Genomic DNA, 22330 nt, shown 5'->3' on the forward strand with positions numbered 1-22330 from the left:
CGAGCCGACTCGAAAAATATTCAATTCGTATTCGAATTTATCGAATTCGAGCCGAACTCGAACATGTTCGAACTTTTTTCGAGTCGAACTTAAGCCCAAATTATATTGCTCGAGCAGCTCGCGAACCTTAATATTTATTAATATAAGTTAAATATATATTAAATAAATAAATTTCGAGCCTTTCGAACCTATTTTCGAGCAATAATTCGAATAGTTCGCAAACATGTTCGAATATTTCGAGCCGAACTCGAACCCGAGCCCTAATTTCAACCGAACTTGAACCAAACATTTTGAATTTTTCGAGCTTCGAATTGAGCTCGAACTCGAATATATTTATTTCGAGCCGAATTCGAGCCTTAAATTTTTCTGCATATTCGGCTCGATTCGATTCATTTACACCCCTAGTCTCGACAATAGGGCGCCTATTTGGTACTAGGCTAGTCCGGGCCCGGACCTAGTCTGGGGGCCTAGAGTATAGGCTCCTGGACAAAGTCAACACAGAGTTGACTTTGTCCGGCTGCTGCTCCGGTCGCTTGGGTGATTTTCCGACCATCTAGAGTTGAGCTCACCTGAACCCAACTTCGGCCTTCTCCTCGAGCAAACTTCCGCTCCATTTTCTTGTCCCTCGGAAGGCGTTTTCACATCTTTCTCGTCCATTAGTGTACTCTTTCCAGCACTTCGTCCCTCGGATGCACCGAGCCCGTCGACTTGCTTCTCGTGTCATCCTTTTCGCTAACTACATATTCCGCTCGACTTCTTGTGTTCCTAAGTCCCTACACAATTAAACACAAGATATCAAATACACAAAGTCTAACTTGACTTGGTTGATTACATCAAAACTTTCTCAAATATTTACAATCTTCCTCTTTTTAATATGCATCAACATCAACATAAGTTAAGTTAGCGTAAAAAAATAAACATTAAAATAACTAAATATGAATATTACAATTTATTACAATAATTTTATAATTAAAATAATCTTTAACACCCCTAAACTTAATTCCTATTCTCCCCTGTCATCACAGCCAAAACTAGGGGTATATTCCGAAAAAATTGAAAAAGTTTTTGAGGTTGACCAAGTTTGGGAAAAAAAAAATTCAAGAATTGTTTTATGAATATCCAAATTTTTAAAAGTTAAAATTTATGTTTGATAAAAATAATTTTTAAGTTAGGAAAAATACTAAAAAAATTTCTGATTGTCACACAGAAAGATTAAAATAAAAATTTTGATGATAAATAAATATTTATTTTTATCAGTACAAATTATTTAATCAGAAATAATAATTTTTGAAATTTAGACGTTTAAAAATAGAATTTGTTATCTAAAACTCGTAATAATTTTTATGAATATATAAAATTTAATGTCTATCCATAGAAAAATTAAAATTTTTATAAATAATGTCTATATAATTTTTAATTATAAAAATATTATTTTAATAAATAATTCAGAATAAATCAAATAATAGTTAAAAAATATTGAATTTTTTTCTTTAATAGAGAATATAATGTTTTATCAACAAAAAATAAAGTTTTATAAAAATACATCTGCAAGATATTTTTAATTTTTAAAATATGATTTTTGTTAAGAAATTATTTAATAATCAAAAAATTCTGAATTTTTTTCTATGGATAGAAAATAAATTCCCCCTTTAAAAAAGTAAAATCTATTTAATTGCGTAAAAGGTAGAAGGAATACAAAATAATTTATTTAATTTAATAATTGCAACTGTAAGACAATTTAAGTATGTAATTTAAAAAATTAAGGGAAATTAAAATTAAAACTTATATAAAAATTAAAATTAAAGCATGCAAAAAAATTTAAATTAAGTATGATTTAGAACCCAAAGTAAATTCCTTAACTATTAGATTTATCAAAAATTTTATATGGTATATAATTTCTAGGAATTTTTTTTATTTAATCTTGTGAAATCTAAAATACTAATTTAGCTCTTGATAATTCCTTAAATTTAGAACAATAAAATTTTTAAATTTTCTATTTATTCTTTTAACTTTTCATTTTTAATTTTAGTTTATCAAACTTCTAAAGCATGATTTTGCTAAGGTTACTCTTAATTCTAATTCTCCTTTTTTTTTTTCAATTATTCAATTTCTGTCTCTAGTTTACATGAATTTCTAAAAAGGTATTTTGATAAACTTCTCACTCAGAAATACGGTGCTAAATAATAATTAAATAATAAAGTTATTAGAGAAATAATATTATTGAATTTTAAAAAAAATTTGAGAATTTTTCGGAGCCCGTTTGACGTATTTTATGGGATCATTTATAGGCTAAGTGGAAGCCTGTTGGAACACCATTTTGGTGGGAGTTAATTGAGGAGTTATCTTATAGTTTAATTAACTTAATCTTAATAAACCCTAAGCCTTAAGTTCCCGATTCCTTCCTCATTCATGTCAACTCCTCTCCCCCTACCATCTCCACCCGACGCCACCTTCTCTGCCCCCTCTCGCCGCGATCGCCTCTTCTTCTCACCTTCATTGCCGATGCTAATCCACACCATCGCCCGACGGTTTTCATCTCCTCCCGATCCTCCATCACTGACGCCTGATCGACGTTCATTGTACCCCTCGGCACTAAGCCCTTGCGACTTCACCGCAAGTCGACGCCACTGCTGAGCTTGTGTCCCGATTTCCCGTCTACCTCACTCTCCTCTGCCGACACGAGCCACTTGTGAAGCGATCTCGACGTCGTAGCTGCGCCAACACAATTTCTCCATCGACCGTGCCCTAGATCCCTTCAATTGACCTCCGGTAACCTCTATCTGTGCCCTAGATCTGATCCAGTGAGGTGTTGGTCTTGGCCTAGACCAACAGTGCGGGAAGCCGACTACAACTGAGAGGTAGCTTGGTTCTGTACCCCTTGCACGGCTGAGCTGTTAGCCTGAGATCCATTGCCGCCCCTTTTTGCTCGATCTGATTTCACCACGGGCATGAGTCGACCGCTGCCGATCACCACCAAATCTCTCCTTTCTTCGCTAGACAGTGACCACCAGTCGGGTGCCCTCGCTTAGACCACTCATCCACCTGTTTGGTCTCCAAGCCTATAGACAGGGTGCGGCTCCACCTAACCATTGGTTGCATTTGGCTCCTTCACCGAGAAAATGCTGCAGATCTGGAATTGAGGTAACAAAACTAAATCTGAGCAGGATAATGAAGTGTGGTTAATTGTTAGCTTGGATGTGATTAGTGTGATATGTATTGGTTTGGAGTTAGTTAATCTATCGTTAAGAGATAGGTGGAGTAGATAGTCTTCATACGATGATTAAATCAATCTTTGGATTGGTTAACGATCTCGATAGATTGGTTTATTGTTACATGTAGATCAATGCAAGGGATGGATTTTATTTATGGAATAGAAATTGATTTAAGTTGTATTGGATTTATGATGCTTAGGTTGATAGTTGATTAGAAGTTGTGGATTCAGTTGTGATGTGTTGATTAAATAGCATTGGATTGATTAATGGATGAATTTGGTGAGTATTTGGATAGACCGTTGTTAATTGGACTTGGATCATCAGGTGAAATTAAATGAGATTACCTAATCGAATTAGGATTGAGTTTTGGGTTTAGCTAGTTGTCGTATATACGATTAGCTAAATTGTATATCGTGTCATTTGCAGGACATTGACTCGAGACGAGCATCGTGACATGGGATTTGTTTCGATACAGGTTCAGACTACATTTAGAGGCGGGTACTTCTTGCTTTATCTCTTTAGTATTTTGACCCTAGTGCATGAACTTTATATTCGGATAGATACTGTATTTATCTTGACTCCACTCTTATTTTTCCTGCGTTTGATACTTCCACTCAAGCTTTGAGCTACTCATTTCTATTTCTATACAGTCTCACGTTGCTATCTACGATATTTAGCAGATACCAGTACCATATACTAGATATTAGGTATTCGATACCAGATACTAGATACCTGATACTAGATGTTAGATATTGAATATATGGATACTAGTTGCCATGTTTACCTGCTTTGTATGTTGTACGTTTACATACCTTATTGAGCATGCTGGCTTCATGTAGCATACCTATTTTCTATTTATATATATGATGACTGCTGCATATTACGCATCATGTCCTTGCATGCATGTCGGCGACCATGTCTCCCTTGTGGTTGAGAGGGTCGTTGGCCAGAGCCGCACGCTCAGCCACTCATGGGTAGTGGCGGCTGGAGTAGTGAGTAACAGGGACCCTATTGCTACGTAGCTATATAGCTACTATGCGAACTGTCCACTCGGTCACTCGAGAGTAGTGGCGACTGGAGTGTCGTGCAGTTGTCATTGATCCGGCCTCTCGGCCATACAGGGGTCGTGGTGCAGAGAGGTGGGCGAGGTGACCATCCATGCATACGTTGTTGTTATTATGCTTGTGCTACTAGCTGCTTACTTATGTTGTTATTGCTAGTTTATGTTGCTGTTGTTTATGCTGTTATGTTTACATATGTTGAGATATACATCGATTGTATGTATTTAGACTGACTCACTTATTGGTATTATGTATATACCTCACATGCTATCCTTGTAGTATAAGCAGTACTGTAGCAGATCTTTGCTACTTGTGACCTATTACTAGCCTAGGATATGATTTCAGGTATGGACATTTACTATGATATCACTGTAGTATCTGCTATATTCCCTACGAGACTGTATACCTTTGTGTATCTCTAGTTCTTTACTATACTCATGCACTATATGTCTATTACCCGCTGAGTCTTTATACTCACCATCCCATATATTGGTAATTTCGCCAGGTAGCAGGTAAAGGATTTATGGAGTCGCCTGGAGAACCTGTCCGCCATGTCCCACGTCACATTTGAGGACGATCTTATGATTTTAGTATTCCTTACGCTATTTGTATTTGGTTTTGTACTTGTTCTTGTACTTGTGTATTACATTATTTGGAGTATCGTTTATGGTATCTTGTATTTGGTTGGTTAATATTGTGTCAGAGCAGCCTCGGGATTAGTTTTTCGGTATTTTATGTTCCTTATGTTTGTTTTCCATTGTGTTATGTTTGATGGTGTGTCTTATATTAGCTCTGGTTGTGTTATTTACCCACCGTGTGAACTATTGTATTCTATTGATGGTATATGTGGTTATATGTACTTATGTTTCATATTGTCACCGGTACAGGAGAGATGCTGTCAAAATTTTATCGGTAGGGACTCCTCTGGGGGCGTGACATCTACAATTTATTGAGAGATAGAGAACGTACCTCACTTACCAAGTGGATCTCGTTATTCGACGCTCCCCCTTTATTGTTGTTTTCTTCAGAAGTGTCTCCCCCCTTTATCAATGCTCATTTCTAATGAAGTCTCGTCTTCTCAGTGACTTGCCATTAGCGCAAATCCAGCATACTAATTTATCTCGAATTCGGATGAAGTCTCGTCCTAAGTTGCCCTCATATTTTTATGCTTCGTTCGTCTTGGTCTTTTGTCCTTATCTTTTTCTTTGATCTTCAATTTTGGGGCATTGTCTTTAATGTGTCCTTCGTGACAATTATAGTACTGAACCTTTTGTTTGCTTCGTAAAAGTTTCTTAGCTTGTGATTTATTAAACTTATTAGTCTTAAGGAACTTACTAAACTTTCTTATTATAAAGGCTGCTTCATTTTCGTCGAGTGATGTGTCAAAATTTGGGTCGTCTTTCTGGTTAGCTTTTAGTGCTAAGTTTTAAATTGACTCCTTTTTCCTTTTTAGACCTATGCATCTCAACTCGTGTAATTAAAAAGTGAAAAATAAATTTTCTAATGTGCTTACCTCAAGGTCTTTGGAGATGTAGAAAGAGTCTACAATCAACGTCCACTCAGGTGTTATTGGAAAAGCATTTAAAGTATACCTTAGTGGATCTCGATTTGTTATCATTTCTCCGAGATTTGTGAGTTCGGTGATCAACTCCTTGATTCTTGGATGTAGATGAGTGACTGTTTCTTCTTTCTCCATTTGGAGGCTACTGAGTTGATTCCAGAGCAAATCTCGTCTTGCGAGTTTGGCCTTTGAGGTCTCTTCATGCAACTGTAGGAACTTTTCCCAGAGCTCTTTAGCTGACTCGTAGGTTTCGATCTAGTTGATTTCTTGTGGTGGTAGAATGCTCAACAGATGAAATTCTGTTTTGTCGTTTGTCACGAAGTCGGTTTGCTCCTTCTTGCTCCAAAGATGTTCTTCTTTTTGTCGCCGTGTTGATCTTTGGGGTGCTACAAATCCATATTTGATAGTTTACACAAATTCAAAACAAGTCTTAAAGAATACCTCCATTCTTTTCTTCCATGTGGCCAAATCTCCCTCGAACTTTGGCGGTGAATACTCACTCTGGTCATCTCTGCGTTGCTTCAGTCAACGGTTAGTCCTTCTAAGTGTTGGGTTGTAAGGTTACAAACAAAGTCCAACACTAAAAACACATAGAAAAAATCATGAGTTAAAACACATGGAAAAAATCATGGGTTTATAAGGGAATGATATCTCTATTGGTATGAGGTCTTTTGAGTATAACCCAAGAGCAAAATCATGAGGGCTTAAACCCAAAGTAGATAATATTATATCATTGTGGAGATATGTAAATTCCTTTTGGTCCTAACAATTAGTATCAGAACCTGGACTGCCAAAAAGTCTAGGGTTTAGGGTTTAGGGTTTAACTGTTGGAGATCGCTACGTTGCAAAAGATTTGCAACTTTTATGTTGAGGAGATGACTGGTTCATCTCCCTCTATGTATATTGTGATTAAGAGCAATCAAAGCATCAGTGTGTAACTGATGCTTTCATCTTATAAATTTATGTGTCCAAGAGATAGCAGATGGGGTGCATCGAGGAGGTGATCGCAGGCAAAGTGAAGAACATTCGGGCAGCAGAGGGTTTTAGTTCATGAATCTTGCGGAGAGCTTTTCGATATCATTTCATGATCACTCATCTGACATCAAGCAGTAACCAAGTTCGTCTAGGGAGATCACTGTAAGTTGATTACCTGCTTTATTTGTGTTTCATGCGGTTAGCTTTTACAATGGTATCAGAGTCATTAGTTCTAAGTGCCCTGGAATTTTTCTTTGTTCTGCTCGTGATTTTGTTGATAAAATCATGATCTGCAGCTACTGAACAAAATCACGAACTGTGATTAATCGTTGGCAGGCTACCGACTTTCATGGTCGGTGAATATAGAGAATCATGTTTGAAAGGCCGGTGATCTGCTGACCACCGTATTTGTTACGAGAAAAGAAGCACGAAAAAAAGGGAAAACGAGGAAGATGAATAGTATTTTTATCGACAAAGTAATTTTTCCTTGTTTTTAATCGATTAATCAATCGATTCATTTAATCAAATTGATTAAATAAAATCTTAATCGATTAAGAAAAAGGATGTTTAATGTTTTTGACAAAGCACAGTAATGATGAGAAATTGTTTGATTTCTCTAAATCAAAAAGAAAGTCAGTTCTATGTCACTAATCAAGTTTTTTTATTAGTTAAAAAAAAAAGATAAATGACGTCTTTTAATTAGCTTTTGAAAATATTTAATTAATTAAATACATGTTCAATTAATTTATGATTTAATTAATTGAAAATTACACCAACTCTTAGTCTAATTAAATTTATGTCTGGTTTAAATTATTGATTGATTTAACTTTACCAGTTTAATTCAATAATACCTAAATCTGGTTCAAATCATTGATTGGTTTAACTAGAACAGTTTATTATTATATTTATTTGGATAATTTGATTACATGTGTTGGGCTAATCAAATCAGACTAGATTCATTCTAATAGGTCGGATTTGATCAAATGAGTCAAATTACCTAATGAGTCAAGATTTAATAAAAATCAGTTAGATATAAACCAGAGCAAACATAGATAAGACATCCCTGTCTAATTAAATTAATTCTAATTGGAAAATAGATCTAACACATGAGCTAGTCAACATACCCAATGTGTCAGTCACATGAGACTCCCAAATAAAAAAATATATATTTTTCTTATTTGCTTATGTATTATGTATATATTTGTTCTAGTGAGAATTGAATTGACTTGACTGGTTTTGTTACTGATTTATCAATTTTGTGCTGACATCAATTTTCAATTCCAGATATCACAAACAATATACACAATGACTGGACGTTATAAACGACAACATGAGCTTTGGGAGGAGATCAAGGAGTTAGAATATTACCCGGATCATGGAGTCAGATGGCTTATTGGTTGGCTCGATCGAGTATTCTCGAAACTCAAGCAAGAAGGGTATCTAGTCTAGGACAAAAACAGAAGATGGACTCTTGTTCAGTTACTGACAGAACATCTCAGTGATATATGTCACGCCCCAGAGGAGTCCCTGTCCGAAGAAATTTCGGCAGCATCTCCCTTGTACGGCGGACAATCTGAAACTTCTACATAACCCATATACCTCAGCCACATGCGGCTGGAATATTAACAATAAATAAAAACAATCACCACGCAGTTTATATAGATATTCAGCCTCTGGCTGTCACAACCACGCAGTTAATAATAATAATCACAATACTACACTGACTCGAAATCCACCCTACTCCACTACACTCGTAAAACTCAAATCCGACGAAACTCACCTCTTCTGTCATCCAGGCAGGCATGTAGTAAAAACATATCGAATAGAGCATCCATCAATATCAAAAGAAAAACATACGATGTCCAAGTATCCAAATAACCAAGTACACACATAAGCAAATAAAAACCAAACCAAATGGTAAATAAATCCTCGAGGTCTGCAGGGATCTAGCACTACGTGCAGTGAGGACTAGCAACTGGAACTCCCTCCGGACAGCATCAACCTGAAAATAACAACAATGGAGGCGGGGTGAGTCCAACACTCAGCAGGTACAATTGATATACAAAGTAGGGAAATAACACCTAGCACTAATCATGTGTACAGTCTCCTGATAAGAAAGATAAAAATGCATCTGAAGTAAACAGGAGAATCTTCTAACCAGTCTGAGTATAAGGTCAAACAATCAGAGGGATAGGGAAATCTATGCATGTCAAACATGGGTATCGAAACAATATGCGGCATATAAATGCGGCAAACACAAACCAGCAATAAATGCATCATGCATATGATGCCAATGATGCGTCCTGGTCACCCCTGACGCCAGTCGATCATCTCACACAATAGTGAGGCCGAGTGGGTAGGGCTGTGACAACCGTGCACTCTGTAGTCACTACTCCTGATGAGTGACCGAGTGGACGGGATGCTGTCGGAGTACACCTATCCTCCTACCCCAAATCATAAATGGGGGAGCGCAATGCTCTCAACTCCCGGTACACGATGACGGGGAGGAATCCCTGCCGGATAACACATTGTGTCACACTACCCATGAGCGGACCAACGGTGCCTAACAGAGTCCCTGCTGCAACACACTCTGCCTGAATCGACCACTAACCCATGAGTGGTGGTGTGTGCAGATTCATGTAACTGGCGATGTGCTCAACAATAATGGAGCGGACTATCGCACAGCATGCAATCATGCAAATGGTGCATGGCACTAACCACAAAATATCCTGACCTAATCCATGTGTATATAAAAGTGCACCATAGGTCAACGAATCAAATCAAATCAAAGGTACACAAAAGGTATAAAACCTAGGTCCTGAACATGGTGAAACATGGCATATCACTACCCCTTATAAGCATGTATAAACAAATAAAGTATACATGGGATGCAAATCAAGCAATCAATCAATCATGTATCAGATATTGGGTAGTGACTAACCGAAACAAATAAAGGACATAATTAATGCAACTTGTTAAATTCACTACTATGTATATCAAATGGCATAAGTCAAAAGTACCCGCCTCCGATAAAATGGTCCAAATCCGATAATCAAGATACCCGTCGAGATACGGTCTCGAATCAGAGTCCTGCGTTTATCAAACAGATAATGTATTTAGCTATATAGCTAAATAAAAATCTCTAACCCATTTAATAACCTTATCCTTCCTTAGAAATGGATTGATCCCATGTAACGAAACAAGCAATGGATTAAATTCAATACCAATCCAATTCTATACATAACCTCATTCATCATACTAATGATAACATAATTCTAGATCAATCTGTGCAACTCACCTTCAATCACAGCCACTGTGGCTCAATAGCAAAGATCGTTGTTGTTGGACCTAGGGTGGCTGCTGGACTAAAGGTCCTCCACAGTCAAGACCTCCTGCTAGAACTTCACTGCCGGAATAGAAATAGCCCACAACAAATCCTACTTCACCTCACAAATATCAAGAGAACCCAACAGGATGTCACTGATCAAGCATCAAACCTCTAATCTCTGTCGGCCCTCCTCCTTGAATCTGAACAACGCACGCATGAAACATTAGGGCACGGTAAAGAGATGACAGTGAAGATTCGGTGAAAGAAAAATCTAGTGATGACTGAATAATACCTAATCCGACAACAAGAGGAAACCTAAGGCACAATGCGGCTCAGGAAGGAGGTGAAAGTGAGACCGGCGTCGCTGTGGTGATCGGGCTGGCTAGGGCACACAGAATGCCGGCGGCACCTCCGTGCGGCAGCGGCACGGCTAGGGCACTAGTGGCCAGCGCTAGGAACTCCACGACAAAGGCTAGGGCTCCGGGTGGTCGACGGTGGCGCCGGCTCTGTGCAGTGGCGCTTGGCTTCAAGGCGGCAGTGAGGAGGGGGCGTCGGCGATTAGGGCAAGGAGGAGAGCAGGGTGTGCGCGCGAGGGAGATGAGGAGAAAGAAGAAAAGTAGGTGGCCGAGGGGTTTAAAGCTTCGGCGAGGAAGAAACCGCCGGGCCGACAGTTAGGGCTCGGCGTCGGACTTCGGCACGCGCGGGAGGGGAAAGGAAATGGCACGGGTTCGGCGTCAAGGGAAGAAAAAGAAAACGGGAAATCAAAATAAGGAAAAAGAAAATAAGAATTAAATATATAAACTTTTCCTCACTTAAATGGGGTAGCCTAAACAGGCTTTTCTTGACCCCGTTTTTATCCCCGTCAACTCGTCCGTACGAGCTCCGAAAAATTCTCGAAAAATTTCCAAAAATTCCGGAAAATTCCCTTATTAATATTCGCCTTATTTTCCGGTATTTTACATTCTCCCCCACTAATAAAAATTTGGTCCCCAAATTTCGTTATCTACCATCAGCAAATACCAACAACAGGTATAAATGCTGAACGGTAAGCCGAATCACATACCTCACGTAAAAAGATGAGGATATCGAGCTCGAATCGTATCCTCGAGCTCCCAAGTAGCCTCCTCGTCCGAATGATGCTGCCATCCGACTTTAACCAGCCGGATAGTCTTGTTCCGCAACTGACGTTCTTTCCGGTCTAGAATCCATACCGGAACCTCCTCATAGGTGACGTCAGGCTGAAAGGAGAACTGAGATTATCTATCAACACATGTATCAGATCAGGTACGTATCTCCTCAGCATAGATACGTGAAAAACATCGTGAACGCCTGACAGGGACGGCAATAGTGCCAACCGATAAGCTACTGCTCCAATCCTTTCCGAGATCTGGAAAGGTCCAATGTATCGCGGAGCTAGTTTACTTCTGAGGCCAATCTCTTCACCCCTTTCGTGGGTGAAACTCGTAGAAATAACTGGTCGCAAATGGAGAACTCTAAGGGTCTCCGACTCCGGTCAGCATAACACTTCTGGCAGTCTTATGCCTCTGACATCCTCTATCTGATAATATGGACCACTTTGCTTCACGTTGAACTCTATGAGGTCTCAACAACTGGGTCTCTCGGATTCTTGTCCTGATCGACGACTGAGCAACTATGGTAACAAGAATACCCTGCTCTGTCCGTCCCTTCTCCTCAATGTCTAATTCAGAGAAATCCTGAATCAAATCTGTGACCACAACTCGGTGGCAAGCTAAAGTCCCTCTGGACCTCTAGCTAAGTGCATCGGTAACCACATTAGCTTTTCCCAGATGATAGCTAATGGTACAATCATAATCCTTCAGGAACTTCATCTATCTCCTCGGTCGAAGATTAAGTTCCTTCTGAGTGAACAGATATTTGAGACTCCGATGGTCAGTGAGAATCTCAATGTAATATCATACAGGTACTGCCGCCAAATCTTTAGGGCAAAAATAATAGCGGCCAACTCGAGATCATGAACTGAGTATTTTCTTCTCGGGCTCCCTCAACTATCGAGAAGCATATAAGAATACTCTACCGTGCTGCACAGAATAGCACCCATACCCAGAGAAACGCGTCGGTGTAGAGGACAAATCCGTCCTCTCCAGAATGTAAAACCAAAAATCGAAGCCGACACTAGTCTCCGCTTCAACTCCTAGAAGCCGATCTTGCAATCCTCAATCCAAGTAAACTTTATGCATTTCATGGTCAGGCGTGTAGGTAGCATAGCAATCCGTGAGAAACCCTCAACGTATCTCAGGAAATATCGGCCAAACAAAGGAGGTTGCAAGCCTCTTCTATTGACTCTGTCTACTCCCGACGATAACAATCTCGATCTCATGTGGAACCACGATATACTTCTATTGGTGACGTGTGGCTCAAACATCTCACATAAGACAAACCCAAAACGCACTACTGAACTTCGCATATAGATGTTCCCATCGAAACATCTCTAGACTATGCAAAAAATGATGTGCGCGACTCACCGCGGATCCGAAATAGATCACAACATCGTCCACAAAGACAATGGAAACCTATCCAAACATCTCGGAAATACCAAAATCACCAAGTCTCTAAAAAACCTCTAAGGCACTGTAAGCCTAGGGATGGCAATTTTCCCCGCGGGTTTGGGGCCCCGCGGGGAAAACCCGAAATGGAGATGGGGATCCCCGATTTTTCGGGGATGGGGCGGGTTTGGGGCGGGTATGGGAATACTATCCACATCCCCGAACCCGCCCCGAATATATTATTATTAATATTAATAAATAATAATATGATTTTTTTTAAAAAGTATTAATAATAGTGTTAATATTAATATTAAAAATTTTGAAAATATTATTATTAATAATATTATTAATATTGATATTAATATTAATGGTTGGTGATGAATGATGATGATATATGTTCTTCAGTTTAGGAATACTTTCATAAATCATATTGTATAATTACTTTAAAAGGAACAAATAATTAAGTGGAAAAACTTGGTCTAACAACTCAGATCATTTTGTACTCTTCTCATTCAATTTCGCTGATGCACAAGGAACCTGAAAGCTCAGCCCATGTTTCATAACTTGTCGTGACCAAAGTTGTTCTCTAATTCGGTTCAAATACTAAATTTGAGAATGGGGCGGGGATGGGGAATCCCCGAACCCGTGGGTTCAGGTTCGGGGAATCCCCGAACCCGAAAAAATGAAAACGGGGCGGGGATGGGAATGGCAAACCCGCCCCGCCCCGTTGCCATCCCTATGTAAGCCTATATGGCAAAACCCAAGACACAAAATGTCCGTATAACAGACATTCCTATCCATAAGATCTTCGATAATAAATCGAAATATCTTATCATCAACAACATAAATCACCAAAGAATAAATCCTCCAGTGTGAGAGCAACGCTCCATCACAGGAAACACCACATATGTGGGAGCAACACTCCACCACAAATAATCTGAAATATGTATCTGCAATAAATATAGGAGCAATGCTCCGCTACCAGCAATCCGTGATATGTGGGAGCAACGCTCCACCACAAAATAATACATAAGTACCCCAAGGCACCTAACTATCCAGCTAGAGGCTATACAAGATCTCTCTACCACAATTCACTGTGGTTAGCCTAGGCTATAACAACCTAGTAACTAATCAAATCCATCAACTCTATCAGCATCCTAGTGGGTCATCCACTAATAGGAAAATTAATTGATGGGTTAATCCAACAAATGACATAATGCAGTCACTCCACATTCTGCATTCAGTATAAGTAGAATCATCATACTGCTACCAATAATACACCTAGCACACATGCTCACACAACATATGTATGATCAACAAAAACCTCCAATTATTATACACCAAACAAACTCACAACTCAGGTATATTCAGTATGATACCTCCAACAATACATACCGAACACGTGTGCAAAATCAATGCAGGTAAAATCAACAATACATCTCAAACAACACTCACATGACATATCTTCACCTATGCCAAGAGTATAACCAACATATACTTCCAATAAAGCATACTAAACCCAGGTGCACTCACATATCAAACATAATCAAAAAGATACCTCAGATATCACACCAAACACATATGTACATATCACAACTCAGATTAAATCGACAAAATGCCTCCATCAAAACACCACCGATGTACTTATACTACATCTCGGATTTAATCAACAAGCTATCTTCAATAATACCTCCAGATACATACACCGAACTACTTATCTATGATCCATAAGGAACCTTCAAATCATATCAGAAAATGGATACATATACTACTTGCAAATGGACAGTCTACCACAGGACTCCTACAACTCAAAACAATCATGATATACATGCAAAATCAGCATACCAGCTCAATCAAAGAGACCAACCTTATGCTACCAAAACTCATGGGTTATCGGTATATCTAAACAAAATTCATGCATATGTATCAAGCATGAATACATCAATCAAAAGCAACCCAAAATAAAGCAGCCTAATCATCCAGTAACAACCCTGCTCTAGGTTCAAAGGAACTGGTATCGGACAAGAATGATATACACACCGTGGTATAACATTGCCAGTCAATGTCATACACTACCAAGACTATATCCAATGGGAAAAATTTTATCATCATAAATCCAAATGTACTCTCCCAGTATATACTAGTAACGATTGTATCTCATAAGTGTTAAGCAATTAGCTCTACACTTCCTTACACCAGCGGGGTCACATATCCCAACGCACCCTCTAAGTTATCCCACCAGGTATATACAGTCCACGGTCAAAGTCTTCATGGAATAGGATACATCGATCATTTATAAACTATCCAAGATGAAAATGATTTATGACTAAATCAGTCCTTCCCACGTCAGTACAAAACATGTACTCAAAGGTGCTCTAGATACATAACTAAGCACAAATAACCTAAAGGTTCGAACCTCTAAAAATAGAGTATGACAATCCTCTACTGATCAACCAACAAAACTAAATCATTCATCTACTAACTAATCAAGAATACATTAATCCTCCACAAGCAACTAAGGTATATCTAACCACATAATATCATATGTATAAATGTGTACGACCCAAAAGAAAAAGTCAGAATTTAATAACATCAAGACACTCTCATCTTCATCCTCAAAAACATCAGCCCACACTATATCAGATGAATAAATCTCTACTCCCCATGAGGGTAAGTTAGCATTCAAAACATCAATCATTATTTATCCACATAGTCCCATATCAGAGGAAGCATATATCATTTTTTTTTATATATCATCCTGTTAACTATCCATAACCAACCAGGTTTATTAAAATCTCATAGGCACATTCAACCGTAAAACTCTCTAGCACCCAATTTATAATCTGATCACCAACCATAATCATCAAACCTGCGAATATCATAAATGACACTCACTATGTCACCATCAATGACAACCCAAATATAAATCATCAAAATAGTTATCCACTAATAGATCATCAAAACAAATATCTAGTAATTGATCATCAAATAACCACATAACATTTACTCTCATAAATCATTAGAAATCAACATATCATAATGTCTTTGTTGGTGCAACATCCCTCAGGTCAAGGTTGACCTGGTTAACCAAGCTGAGTCTTGGTTTGGGTTTAGATGTTTGACAATAAGATATTGATCGAAGAAGAGTCAAGTAGGTCAAGGTTGACCGGATACTTGACTGGGAAGTCCTAACTGGCATGTTAGGCAGGTGAAAATCCTGGTGAGTGAAGCCAGGTGAAAGTCCTAGTGAGTGAAGCTAGGCAGAAGGAAATCCTGGTGAGTGAAGCCAGGTGAAAGTCCTAGTGAGTGAAGCTAGGCAGATGGAAAACCCTAGTGAGTGAAGCTAGGTGAAAGTCCTGGTGAGTGAAGCCAGACAAAGGAAATCCAGATGGATCAAGGATGATCGGACATCTGGTGTTGGGAAGTCCGAGTAGGTCAAAGGATTGACTGGATACTTGGCAAGGAAGGAAATCCAGATGGGTCAAGGTTGACCAGACATCTGGTGGAAGTCCAAGTAGGTCAAAGGATTGGCTGGATACTTGGCAAGGAAGGAAATCCAGATGGATCAAGGATGATCGGACATCCGGTGTTGGGAAGTCCAGGTGGGTCGAGGGTGACCGGACTACTGGAGTGGAAAAGTCCAAGTGGATCAAAGGGATTGACCGGACACTTGGTGGGGAGTCCTGGCAGTCAAGGGAGTGACCGGATGCTAGGCATGATGTACCAACAGGTCAAGGTTGACCGGATGTTGGTTAGAGGTTCGGGACTTGGTTTTGGGCAAAAACTCGGATCGATCCGTTGATCGATTCAGCTCGGATCGATCCGTGGATCGATCCGCATTCTTCAGAGCTTACGGATCGATCCGTGGATCGATCGAGGTCTGATCGATCACCGATCGACGGACGATCGCCGCGATAGCGCGCCGGATCGATCCGTGGATCGATCCAGCGCGCTTCAGTGTCTGGATCGATCCGTGATCGATCCAGCCTTCGATTCGGAACATTTGAATCGATCGGATCCGACCGTTGGCGTCGTATGCGTGCGATGGCTGCGAGTAGATCTTCACCGATTCATTCCGGCTCTTCACCGGCTTCTCCACGCTCTCTACAAGCACGTGATCGCCAGCTCAAGGTTCTTGGAGGCTTTCCAAGTCAAGAGGCGGATCCATTGCAAGAGGAAGAAGTTAGGGTTAGGGTTTTCACTGCATTTCTTGTAAGCTTTTACTTAATCTTTACTACCCTTTCTTCTTCTTGTAGAGTCTCTTCTAGGGCCCTCGGTAGTTACCAAAAGGAGTGTTTCAGTGGAGGGTGCGTGCGTGGTGTGGATCCTTGGATTAGTCACCTCCTTTGAGGTGGATACCAAGTAAAATCCTAGTGTTAGCGTGGTTGTATTTGTTTATGTATTTTGCATATCCTTGAAGAAACAAGCAATGCCAAGCGACGAGCACGCGACGAGCTATTCACCCCCTCTAGCTACTTTTGGTCCTAACAAGTGGTATCAGAGCAAGGCCGCTCTTCACCGGAATCATCGCCGGAAGGGTCAAGCATATCAAGAAAAGATAGAGGGTGAAGAAGTTGGAGCAAATTCTTCAAGCTCAAGATCTTATCAAGCTCAACTTCAAGATGCAATTCCAAGATGGACTTGGATTTGACACAAGGGTGGCTCCACCATACACATCCACAAGCTTCGATTCTTGGAAATCAAGAATCGAAACCTTTCTTATGATGGAGATAGAGCAATGGTTTGCTCTAATGGAAGGCTTCAAGCTCCAACAAACTCCAAGGGCAAGCTTCTCAAGAAAAGCAAATGGAGCTCGGAGAAAATCCAAAGGTGCGAGGCCAATGAAAAGTGACCAAGCTTTTGGTCAATTTATTGCCAAGCACCATCCTTTGTAAAGTTGGAGAATTTGAAGATGCAAAGGACTTATGGAGCAAATTGGCCAAGCTTCATGAAGAGATCCTCCACTGTACAAGAGCAAGCAGAATCCAGAGAGGGTGACTCTTTGGAGCAAGACCAAGAGGAGGATTCCGAGGTTGAGAGATGCTCAACCTCCGAAGAAGAGGAAATCCAAGAAGCTTCATCCTCAAGGGAATGCAACGAAGGGAACAAGGAGGGAGCATACTCCTTGTTTCATATTCAAGATGATGAAGCCTCCACCTCTAGGATTGAGGGGGAGCAATCCTTGGTGACACCGGGTCAAGAAGAAGGAGAAGCTTCTACATCCGGGTCAAGAGAAGAAGAGGAGGAAGAAGCTTCTACCTCCACAAGTCAAGAAAAATCAAATGGAGGAGAATCAAGGTCCGATCAAGAGGAAGCTTCTACCTCCGGATCCAAAGAAAAAGATGCCACCCCTACAAGCAAAGGTATAAATATTTCAATTAATAATAAAAATCATATTATATGCTTTGAATGTAGGGAACATGGGCACTACAAGAGCAAGTGCCCTAAATTAGCCAAGAAGAAGGGCCAAGTGGCACAAAAGGGCAAGGTGAAGCCAAAGGAGACCATCCCCAACACAAAGAAGAGCAAGGAGCATATTATATGCTTCTCTTGCAATCAAAAGGGGCATTACCGGAGTCAATGCCTCAAGGGGAAGAAGATGGTCAAGGCTCAAGGAGGCATTAGTCAAGGGGGAGCCTCCAAGGTAAAGAAGAAGGTAACATTTATTGAGCCTACTCCTTTACATTATGGTAAAAAGCATGATAGTTCTAATTTTTATCATTTTAATGCGATTTACCATAAGAATAGGAAGCATGAGGGCTTTAAGGAAAAGCATGTGGCCCTACATGCCAAAACTACTACACCTAAGGCTAGGAATGTAGGTAAAAGTCTAGGCAAGAACTCTAAGGATTTTAGATACAAGCCTAGAAACCAAAATGCTCATGGACTTAATGAAAAACCAAATTCTAAGGATTTAATGATAGAAAATCAAGTCTTGAGATCAAGACTTGATAAAATGGAAAAGACCCTAAAAAGGATGGAAAATATCCTAAAAGGGCAAAATGAGCAAAACCTAGGGCTAGGAAAGTCAAAGCCATCAAATAGCCATAGAGGTTTGGGATACAAACCAAAGGCTAAGAAGGATGTGCCTAGTTATCATAGGGTTCCATATAGTTATGGAACAAACCCTAGGTTTAGTGGTCAAGTCAAGAATACTAGGGAAGTCATCCCTAAGAGTATTTTTGCAACCAAAGTGACTAAGACTTCTAAGAAGTCTAAGAAAGTCACTAACAAGGTCACAAGGAGGCTATCCCTAGGGTTGACCTAGAAAATGTGACCAAGGCTTCTAAGAAGCCCAACAAGGTCACTAGGAAGTTATCCCTAGTGAGTACCTAGAGCATCCAAGGAGCACCAATAGGTGTTGGGTTCCTAGGAGCATCTTCTCTACTCCATAAATGGGTTAGAGAATGTCAACTCCGATTAGAAGGGTAGTTAACCCAACTTTGAGGAAATTGACACTCAAGGAGCATTTTCAAGGTTTTTGTTAACCTTTGAAAATGAAATGGAACTATTATTTACTCCTTGAAAGAGTAAAATGTGCCTAGTGGTGAAAAGTTGATTTTAATCTTAAAAGGCACATATTGGGAAATTCATAAGAGCTACCAAGTTGGGATTTTGGTATGTTCTTAGGAAATTTAAGGCAATCCGGCCTTAACTTTAAAGTGCTACTCTTGTGGAAAAATGAAATATGCCAACATTTGAGGAATATGCTTAATTTCAATTGGCATAAATTAATCAAGGAAATTAGAAATGCCAATTTGGCGTTTTCTTGACGCACTTAAGGGCAATATAGGTTTAAGTTGTAAGTTTAGCTAAGGTTTTAAGGATACTTAGATAGTTAATCTAGGTATATTTTATTTATGCTAAATCTTGCCATGATTGTGTGTCCATCATATGCCATGACATCATGTCTACTTTTGCATTCATGACTTATTATGAAAAATACAAAAATAGCATGTCATGACATTCATACATCATGTAGTTATAGGATATTTTCTTTTGAAAATTATTTCCTTTTGATGTATGCCATAACATTATCATGCATTAAGCTTAATTCCTTGTAATCAAGGACAAAAGGCATTTAACAACACTTATTAACAAGTGACATCCTAGGTGGGTGTCTAATATCTCCAAAATGCCTAGATAGTATGCATGATCCCTAGATTAGGGCAAAACCAATCTCTACATCTCACAAAGACCTATAAGATGACTTGTATGTGTTTTAGTGCACATTAGATACAAGTGAGATGTTAGGATGATGAACAAAACTCAAGATGTTGATTTAGTGCATTCTTTTGAGTTTTAGTTTCATCAAAACACATAGATATGTGTTTTCCCATCATTGGGAAAGCTAATGTACAAGTCATGTGCATTAAGCCCAAGGAATATGGTGGGATATTGGTTTGAAAAAGTTTTCAAAATGATTTTGGAAAACCTTGGTGAAGGCTATCTTTTGATAGTAATCACCATTGAATAGTTAGACACAAACTTGAAGAAAACACTAAAGTTTTTGCAAGTTTTCAAGTTTGTGTCAATCTTTGAAAATATGATGTATTTTCATAGAAAACTATTTTTCCTTGATAATATATGCCTAAACAATGTCTACACGAAATTTCATAATTTTGGATTTTTGTAGAATTTTCTAGGGGTTTCGAGAATGAAATGGAATTTCAGCAACTATCGAGCTCGATCGATCCATGGATCGATTGGGTGCCTAAATCGATCCATGGATCGATTCAGGAAAGCAAATCAGGAACTCGGATCGATCAGCCGATCGATCCGGTAGCCGAATCGATCGGTGGATCGATTGAAAAATTCAATCGATTGGAACCCAACTCCAATCGATCCAAGTTGCTGATTTTGGCTGGGAAAGCCTGATTTCAGCACTTTGAACCTATTTTAGTCTAGGTAACCATTCCAAACCCTTAAAATACATTTGTATACATAAAAAGGGTGTTTTCGTGTTGAAAACAAGGATGGAATGGTTAAGGAAGACTTCATTGAAGTTTAGGTTGAGGTTTGTTTCAAATTTTGAACATTTGAACCTCAAAACTTCTAAATCTGGGTTTCCTAAAGGTTTAGGGATTCCAAGTCATTGTTGGTGCAATGACAGAAGTTACCACCATGTCTTTAGGGGGAGGGACTCTTTAAAGACATGAAAATTTATTTTTTTTATGAACCTTGGAAGGTGGTTAACCTTCTGTTTGAAAATGCTCAAGGTTGAGCGATTGAACTTTAATGGGGAGTGGATATCCTCATTGTTCAAGTGTTTTCAAAGGATAATGCTCAAGAATGGGCATTTACCTACATTGGGGGAGAATGTAGGGTAAGGATAATGAAGGGTATGGGACCTTCAGTATCGTGTTGATCACAATAAGTGATGTTGTGAACAACGATGAGCAACTCTTCAGGGGGAGAGTTTTTCAACAATGGATTTGTTGAAGTGTGCCCAAAATTGGAGCATCGGTTGATGTGTGTCCAAAGATGGGTTGATGTGTTTTATTAGTAAGGGGTTGATGTGTGCCAATAGGGGGAGAATGAAAGGGCTTGTGAAAGGGAGTAAGTTAGGCTTTCATTACCTAGAGGGAGTTTGCCCTCTTAGGGGGAGAATGAAGAGCTTAACTTATGCTTTCATTACCTAGTGGCATGAAGAATGAGGCTATGGGATTAGCCTAACTTACATGTGGTATTGTAAGTGTGATTGTAGTATTGTCAAACATCAAAAAGGGGGAGATTGTTGGTGCAACATCCCTCAGGTCAAGGTTGACCTGGTTAACCAAGCTGAGTCTTGGTTTGGGTTTAGATGTTTGACAATAAGATATTGATCGAAGAAGAGTCAAGTAGGTCAAGGTTGACCGGATACTTGACTGGGAAGTCCTAACTAGCATGTTAGGCAGGTGAAAATCCTGGTGAGTGAAGCCAGGTGAAAGTCCTAGTGAGTGAAGCTAGGCAGATGGAAAACTCTAGTGAGTGAAGCTAGGTGAAAGTCCTGGTGAGTGAAGCCAGACAAAGGAAATCCAGATGGATCAAGGATGATCGGACATCTGGTGTTGGGAAGTCCGAGTAGGTCAAAGGATTGACTGGATACTTGGCAAGGAAGGAAATCCAGATGGGTCAAGGTTGACCAGACATCTGGTGGAAGTCCAAGTAGGTCAAAGGATTGGCTGGATACTTGGCAAGGAAGGAAATCCAGATGGATCAAGGATGATCGGACATCTGGTGTTGGGAAGTCCAAGTAGGTCAAGGGAGTGACCGGATACTTGGCACGACGAGTAAAAGTCCAAGTGGGTCAAAGGGATTGACCGGACACTGGTGGGGAGTCTGGCAGGTCAAGGGTGACCGATGCTAGGCATGATGTACCAACAGTCAAGGTTGACCGGATGTTGGTTAGGGAGGTTTGGGACTTGGTTTGGGCAAAATCTTTGGATCGATCCGTGGATCGATCCGAGCTCGATCGATCCGTGGATCGATCCGATTCTTCAATGATCGAGCCACGGATCGATCCGTGGATCGATCGAGAGGTCTGATCACCGTCGATGCTGCTTCGCGCGATAAGCGCGGATCGATCCGTGGATCGATCCAGCGCGCTTCAGAGCACGGGACTCGATCGGATCGATCGATCAAGCCTCCCGATCGATTCGGAACATTTGAATCGATCGGGATCCGAC

Source organism: Zingiber officinale, chromosome 6B (genome assembly GCF_018446385.1).
Source record: "Zingiber officinale cultivar Zhangliang chromosome 6B, Zo_v1.1, whole genome shotgun sequence".
Taxonomy (NCBI): domain Eukaryota; kingdom Viridiplantae; phylum Streptophyta; class Magnoliopsida; order Zingiberales; family Zingiberaceae; genus Zingiber; species Zingiber officinale.